Consider the following 8971-nt stretch of genomic DNA (forward strand, 5'->3'; position numbering starts at 1 on the left):
ACTCGGATCTTACAGTGGCTGAGTGCGAAGTGAACCTTTCTCCTGCCTCTCGGGCTGTGTTTACAGTATATATGTGCCGCAGCGGACGGCCAAGGGAACACCAGCTGTCACCTGCCTTACGCACGCGGCAGAAGTCCCTGAACGACCGCTTTCTCGAACACACAATCTTTAATAACAAAGTTATGAATTAATTTAAATTATCTTGATTTTTACCTGCATTCGGCGAGTTAGATCAAATCACAGAAAAAGTTTCAGCTTGCTTGAATAAAAACTTTCCATTCTAGAATTTATAGAGTGGAATGGACGGTAGATCGTTACCGCTGAGCTGTAACTTTAAAAGACCTTGTATTGGTTGTTATTAATATTTAGGTCCTAAAATTTGTTATAGCTCTATTATTTAATAAGTTTGTTCATGCGCTGTAACCAAAATTTTCTAGCATTAAAATTAGAGATATTGAATCTACTACAAATGGGTATGTTTTAGTTACAAATTTGGTTTTCATTAAATTACTCGAAAACTATTGGAGGTAGCTTAACGCGGCCTCTTAGTTATTATTTTTAGGCTGAACTGAAGCATCATACAAATTTTTACATCTCTAAGTCTAATATTTAGCGTCTTCAATTTTTGTTAAAAATGTGGATTCTGACTATAATTTTTGTTCTATGTCGCTGAAACTTGCACCTTTCATTTTTTGACGAGCCTTGGCACATTATGACCCAATTCTGGCTTTCTATCTTTATTATTTAGCGCCACTTATTTTTTTAGAAAGGTATTTTTATGAAAACTAGTGATTTGATTACTTTAAGACTTGGCATTTAAAAGATTGTTATATTAAAGTATATGTTGACAAAGTTTGAATAAGAAAATTTGAATTTTAATTTTGTACTTAATTACGGTGCAATACTTGTTCGCTATCCACAGACGCATTAAGGTGATGTGGCACCACTAGCAGTGAAGTGGGGTAATTCCTGGGACACTCGCTCGCCTCTGTATCTCACAAAGGATACAGCGCTTGTTTCGCTTCATCCTGATAGTTTCCCACCTTCTACTGAATGGTATCTTCAAGGGCAGCAGATAATACAAAAATGTCTAAAATGAAGACGAGTCTAGATCTATGTGAAATTGCATCGTTTTACTGGAGTTTAGACTGCAGGCTTCCTCAGACTCAGACGCAGTGGCTAGACCACAGGGGCGATTATGTAGGAGCTCCATATTGCTCACTGATGGGACAGTGACTAATAGTAAAATGAAATGTATGGTGGATTTGTTTCCCAAACACAGTTCGTGCTACACCGTTAACAGCTCTTGTATGCAGAGTTCACTACCCAATTTTAGGGAAAATCTATTTATGTGGCAAATGAAGTTTCTTCTGAGTAAAAACAGTTAAGATTAATAATATTCCTGCCAATTACACATATATCTTCTCAACTCTAACCAAACTCTACTGATAACACCAACACTTCACAATTTTACATTTGTCTGCACATGTGTGTAGAATAATACCTTTTTGACGTAATGTGGTGTTTAATTTGACAGGATGAAACGAAGGCGGAAAGAACTGTGGCACGCAGCGACCAGTGTGGAGCTGATGATGCAGGAGGTGAAAGCAATGCCGGGGGTATTCCTGCTGCAGGTAACATCTTCGGTGGAGCTTATTTCGTGGCAGGAGATCTCCGTGATGGAGGTGAAGATGCGCAGGGTGATGACCACACTGAAGATTATGACACAGCAAGTGGCAGCTGCAATAGTGTTCAAGATGCGGTACAGGGCGCTCTCGTTGAAGATGGTGAGTTAAACTGCAATGGCCACAATGCATGTGGTGATACTGGAGATGATGGAGATAAAGGTACAGCAGACGTCAGCATCAGTAGAGAGCACGATTATGAAGGTAATGAATGCTATGAAAGTGTTGATGTTGCAGGCGACAGCTGTGATGGAGACAAAGTTGCGATAAGTGTGAGGTACAGTGGTTTGTATGATGTGGAAGCCAATGATACTGCAGGTGAGAGGTGTGTTGGAGACAGTGATGCAGCAAGTGTCAAGTTTAGTGGAGAGCATGATTTTGAAGGCAATGAATGTTATGAAAGTGGTGATGCTGCAGGAGACAGCTGTGATGGAGACAATGATGTGGCAGGTGTCTGCCACATTGTAGAGCGTGATATGGAAAGGAATGAATGCTATGGAAGTGGTGATGCTAAAGGAGACACCTGTGATGGAGATAGTGATGCAGAATGTGTCCGCTGCAACGGAGGGTATGACTTGGAAGGAAGTGGCTGTTATGAAAGTGGCGATACTGCAGTTGAAAGCTGTGATGGGGACAATAATGCAACAGATGTCAGCCTCAATGGAGGGCACGATTTTGAATGTAATGGCTGTTATGTAAATGGTGATTCTGAAGGTGACAGCTGTGATGGTGACAATGATGCAGCAGGTTCCAGACTAAATGGAGGGCTTGATTTGGAAGTCAATGGCTGTTACAGAAGTGGTGATCTTGCAGGTGATAGTTGTGATGGAGACAATGATGCATCAGGTGTCAGCCGCAATGGAGAGCACGATTTTGAAGCCAATGGCTCTTATGAGAGTGATGATGCTGCGGGCGGGAGTTACGATGGAGATGATGCAGCAGGTGTCACCTGCAATGGAGGGCATGATCTGGAAGGCGCCGGTGGTGATGGAAGTGGTGATGCAGCAGGAGGTAGCTGTGATGCAGTAGGCGACGGCCATACTAGAGATGTTGATGTGGCACTCTCTTACACCACCACAGAGGTGCTGTCTGAAGACAAAGCTTTTCTCTCAGAGGGGCAGGTAATCAGTTTTGCAAGCCCTCCACCTTTTGCGACAGCTTTTTTGCTAACTGGAGCCCCAGCTAAACGTGCATTTTCAAATAACTGAAACTAAAATATCTTCCTTTGTTTGGAACCAAAATTCCCCATACATTATGAATAAAAATTTTGAATTTCTATTCCTTTATTACGAGTTCACAACATCTTTCTGTTCTGATAGTAAAACGTTGCATATGTAAATTTCAATCCATAAATATTTTTACTTATTGATTCCTTGTAGGTGATCCTTTCTTCAACTGTTTACATGTGAAACATACTGCCTGAGATGTAAGTGGTAGATGAGCTGAAATGTGTCCAGAATTTTTTATATGTGCAAGGCACAGGACGTTTTTAGGTACTACATGATATTTACAAAGGTTTGTAGTTTTGCCAGCCTTCTCTAATATGCACCTTGAAAATCATAATAGCGCAACAAACCTTCTTGCAGAAGTTTTATCCTTTGGCTGGTTTGATGAATTTATTGAAACTAGTTTCTCCTAGATAATATTGGTGTGTTACTGACAATTATATCTTTTTAGATGCCACTTGTGGAGTGACTAAATAACGCGTGGTGCGAGCAATGAAGAAATTGTATGTTCTCTTACATAGAGCAAGTCCGCCTCTATACGTTAGTGGTCAGCGCGGATGATTGCCATGTGGAGAAACTGACTTCAGTTCCCGGTACTGCGAGGGATGTTTCATTGGCAGCAATGGGACCTAATAAGCTTCGTGAGGCAACCTTAGGAGCTACCTGAAGGAGAAGTAGCGACATCAAGGTGTGTAAAGCTGACAACGGCCGGGAGAGGACGTAAATGCCACAAACATGTCACACATATTTAACCTATTTTACATGTATTTGTACATATATCGCACCTGCATCTCTAGCGAAATTCACCCTGAAGATCCAATTTCACGCAGCTCAATGCTGATGACATCATACACTAAGTATCCGAACACCCCCAAAACCATACGTTTTTCATATTAGGTGCGTTGCGCTGCCACCTACTGCCAAGTACTCCATATCAGCGACTTCGGTAGTCATCAGACATCGTGAGAGAGCAGAATGGGGCGCTCCGCGGAATTCAAGGACTTCGAATGTGATCAGGTGATTGGCTGTAACTTGTGTCATACGTCTGTAAGCGAGACTTCCACACTCCTAAACATCCCTAGGTCCACTGTTTCCGATGTGATAGTGAAGTGGAAACGTGAAGGGACACGTGCAGCACAACAGCGTTCTGGCCGACGTCGTCTGTTGACTGACAGAGGCCGCCGACAGTTGACGAGGGTCGTAATGTGTAATAGGCAGACATCTATCTAGACCATCACACAGGAATTCCAAACTATATCATGATCCACTGCAAGTACTATGACAGTTAGGCGGGAGGTGAGAAAACTTCGATTTCATGGTCGAGCGGCTCTCATAAGCCACACATCACGTCGGTAAATGCCAAACGACGCCTCGCTTGGTGTAAGGAGCGTAAACATGGGACGACTGAACAGTGGAAAAACGTTGTGTGGAGTGACGAATCACGGTACACAATGTGGCGATCCGACGGCGGGGTGTGGGCGTGGCGAATGCCCGGTGAACGTCATCTGCCAGAGTATGTAGTGCTAACAGTAAAATTCGGAGGCGGCGGTGTTATGGTGTGGTCGTGTTTTTCATGGAGGGGGCTTGCACCCCTTGTTGTTTTGCGTGGCACTATCACAGCAAAAGCCTATATTGATGTTGTAAGCATCTTCTTGCTTCCCACTGTTCAAGAGCAATTCGGGGATGGCGATTGCTTGTTTCAGCACGATCGAGCACCTGTTCGTAGTGCATGGCCTGTGGCGGAGTGGTTACACGACAATAACATCCCTGTAATGGATTGGCCTGCACAGAGTCCTGGCCTGAATCCTATAGAACACCTTTGGGATGTTTTGGAACGCCGACTTCGTGCCAGGTTTCACCGACTGACATCGATACCTCTCCTTGTTGCAGCAGTCCGTGAGGAATGGGCTGCCATTTCCCAAGAAACCTTCCAGCACCTGATTAAACGTATGCCTGCGAGAGTGGAAGCTGTCATCAAGGCTAAGGGTGGGCCATATTGAATTCCAGCATTACCGATGGGTGGCGCCACGAACGTTTGAGTCATTTTCAGCCATGTCTCCGGATACTTTTGATCACATAGTGTGTCTCCTGAACTGCTTGTCGTACAATGGTATATCATTGTAGGTAGATTTAGCGTGATATGTGCGTACTGTCTGCGAAGTGCGTTGCTAGTAGAGTAAAGAGTAAGGAAGTAGTAAATTGAAACGTCATGCACGGTGCGGGTTTCTCACGCACCTCAGGGTTCATGACACCATACTCCTGGACGATACGTCATACATTGATATAATTTTTCTAGCACACTGAGTGGAAAGTTTGAATAATTTTTGCAAAATCTGCCGCGAATATAGTTAGCAGTAAAGAAGTTATAAATTAAATCGTCCTGACTCATGCTGCAGTTTCGCTACATGTAGAGTGAAAATTTGCGTGGGACAACTAGCATTAATGTGTGGGCTCTGCTTAATCATCTGCCAAGTTCCGTATGGTATGAAGAATATGAGACGACAAAACCGACAGCAAAATAGTTCCCACCTGACACATCAGTCTTCACGTTACGTTGCAGGCGCAAGCGCATGTTATAACTATTGCATGTCTCTGGTCCATATGCTGAGTAGGTGTCTTGCGTTGCTGACAGCTGGCCCATGGATGGTTCCTCGCCTCTGTATGCCATGGCTAGAACATGGACGGCGCCTCCGTTGACGGTGGCGCTTGGAGAGGCATCTCAGCCCCGTAAGCGTTCACTGCGGCAGCGCTTGGAGACTGCTGTAAACGGGTTTGGACCCACTGCCCTCTGGGAAGAGTCGGACGGCGGCTGTTGCTGAGGCGCTGACTGCTCTGGGGAACTCAGTGCAGGCGACAGCAGTCACAGGCGGCAGGTTGACAGTGGTGTGGGCTAAGCCCTGTGAGGAACTAAGCGTTGGCCCAAATGGACACAGATCAATTGGGAACCGGTGTCTGCTGCTGGTCTGTCTAGTTGTCTCGCTGAATGGTGTGAGCCAGGCGTCGTGGTGGTACTGCTGGACCCCATAGAAAGGAATGAATTTCCCTCAAAATTCGGACATATTTTTATTGCCCCAAAGAGAGCATTTGTTTCATTAAAATCTGGCACCTACTTACGTCGTCCATAACAACAGACTTGCATCGAAAGGCGTAGCGCCGTATAACGATGCTGCCTTGGAGGCGGTTAAGTGGGAGATGTGTCTCAAAGCTGGATAGTGGCAGATGGTGACGCGAGACTGGACGCGCACGTAGTTTACGTATCAGCCGATAGAGGACAGTATTGGATAGGGCAACTGTGATTTTAGTTTCGATTGTGACCACTAGAGTGCACTAAAGTAATAGAATGTTTTTCATAAACTGTTCTAGTATTTTCACAAAGTGTTGTTACGTCTATTTGTGTATTTAAAATGTTATAAATGTGTTTTATCAGTATGAATGATATGTGAGTGTGGTTTACGGTTAATATGAAGATAATTGTTTAACGAGTTATGTAGTAGCATTTAGCGTGGGAACATTTCGAAGAAGTGTGGATATGGACAAAGTGGATTTTTGTAGAATAGATTTGTAAAGTAAGTTTATGGTAAAGGGAAAGTTAATTCAGGTATAAATAACAATAGTAAATAACTTTATGCATAAACAAAACTTCAGGATATTAAATAATTACGTCGGTAAAAAGTGCAGTCGTGAGGTTTACTATTTTGCGATTGGTTATGGATGAAAAACGCGGACTGACGCGGGAGAATGTTGTTTTGCTATTGGCTGTTAAGTAAACTGACCAATGGTAAAGCAATATTCTTCGCGCGCCTTTCTCTGCTGGTAGAGAAGACTTAGAGTATTCTAAACAGGAGTCGGAGTCTAGCCATGAAACAGTTTGGACGTGTGTAGTAGTAGTTCCGATGGAAATGATAAGTTGCCCGATCTAGCATTGTTTCATACATCAAAAGTGTGGTAAAGTGACGGCATAATTATTCCGATGTGTGTGTAGAAATTTCGGAATTTTTAAGTGAATTTTGTGGCGAGAAAAGACATATTTCGCGTGGAGTATTGAGCGGGTCGGTGGCTAAAAACTGTGACTGCATTAGGTACCGACAGACTTAATATTTGGCGAGCTTTCTCAATCAAAAACAATCAGAATTTTTGTTCACCTAAGTTTCAGAATATATTAATTGAGGACAAAATTCCCAACCTTTCATTTAGTGACAAAACTTTCTCCCGAAACGAAGATTAGTGACTTTAATTGCAGCCTGGTTCACGTCGAAGTACAGTAGGTTTCACTCGGCTTCCCTACTGATGAAATGTTGAGACAATGTTCACAGGTAGGTGCAGGTCCCTCGTAAAGGGACGGAAAGAACCGCGCCGCCGCACTGCTACGCTTACTACGCTCACTACCCCTTCTTCAGAGTGTGGCTAGCCTCATCTCGTGATACACTTAGGTGCACGTTATTCTGCCCCACAGGTCGCCACACTGCGGCTGCTAATGCAATAGTTTACGGTGGCTTTCTGACTACTTCACTACTCCCTGTTACTTTTGCTAAAACACTGGGTAGCGATGATCCAGTCTGTTCATCTAGTCCTCATTCTCGACGCAACTACTTTTGCAGAGGCGGAAACTTTTGCAGACCAAAAGGCCCAGTTCCAGGTGCCATCCTTGAGAGTGTCGTTGGTTCAGCTGGGGGCAGCTCAGGTTTTCTCGGGGAACGAATATGGGGTGGGCTCTTATTAACCTGGCAACAGGCAGGCTGTTGGTTCGTCCGTACTCCGCTGGTAACTGCTCCACAGGACTCCCACTACGGCTGTTTCTACGATTGCTGTCGCTCTCTCCAACATTGTGGAATACCGCACAACATTGAAAGTGCAAATGTCAGTACACATCTATACACCAATACTGGAATGCCATTCCTGTAGACGAGTTTCTAAAGTTCCCTAAGTCATATACACATTAATATTGAATTAAAATTCCATGGCTCTTACATCCGATTACAGAGTTCCACAATTCGTTACTAAGTGCCCTCATAGCTTTAAATGTACTCCAACAACACTCAACCCCTAAAAATTTCCAATTCGTGACATATTTTTGAAAGAAAAAAAAAGGAAAATTATGAAACTAACTATACACAAACAGGATGAATGTGATATCATCTAAGAAAAATGAGGTCTCCTTCAGGATACAGGATAAAACTCCTGAACAGGCCATGAAGGCCCGAAGGTACCGACCGGCCGCCGTGTCATCCTCAGCCCACAGGCGTCACTGGATGTGGATATGGAGGGGCATGTGGTCAGCACACCGCTCTCCCAGCCGTAGGTCAGTTTCCGAGACCGGAGCCGCTACTTCTCAATCAAGTAGCTCCTCAGTTTGCCTCATGAGGGCTGAGGGCACCCCGCTTGCCAACAGAGCTCGGCAGACCAGATGGTCACCCATCCAAGTGCTAGCCCAGCCCGACAGCGCTTAACTTCGGTGATCTGACGGGAACCGGTGTTACCACTGCGTCAAGGCCGTTGGCAGGCTACAGTACAGGTCGATGCAATTTAAGAAACCAGCACCCTAATCTCATACAACATGCATTCCACTAAGAAAGCTACACAACAGTTTACTTGCTGATTGCAGTCTCCCACTGCAAATGACTTACAATGATAAATAAACATATCATCATCCACTGGCACCATACATTTGATCAACGCAACTAGACTAGCAGTCAATCACTGAGTCGTCCCATAAGTAAAACTCAACCAACTATGTAATTGACGACCCACCGATAGACGACACACGAGAAATAAACAAATTTATTTACTGCTGACAGTATGTACAAGCAATGAAACAGCCAAAACGAAACACCATTATGTCGTTTTCCAAATGACATTCTTCATTGCGGTCTTTCTTCTCTTGATAGATTCATTCTTCTCGGAACTGTGAACACACAATTCGATCTACACAAATGGTTAGCTGCAAACACAAAGTAAGACATCCAATACCAGCACCTTATGGCCCTCACACATGCTCCTCATTGGAGAGTGACAAAATACCCTATTATCCTCCCAGTTATCTTTCCACTATGTGCTTCCCTT

General features: G+C 44.0%; 1 pseudogene; it reads right to left on the reverse strand.

The window, feature by feature from the left end:
• Positions 1–8291: 8291 nt before the first annotated feature.
• On the reverse strand, positions 8292–8409 carry LOC124560917 (annotated as a pseudogene).
• Between the last annotated feature and the right edge of the window lie 562 nt (positions 8410–8971).

The sequence above is a fragment of the Schistocerca americana genome, chromosome 1 (genome assembly GCF_021461395.2).
Source record: "Schistocerca americana isolate TAMUIC-IGC-003095 chromosome 1, iqSchAmer2.1, whole genome shotgun sequence".
NCBI classification, from domain to species: domain Eukaryota; kingdom Metazoa; phylum Arthropoda; class Insecta; order Orthoptera; family Acrididae; genus Schistocerca; species Schistocerca americana.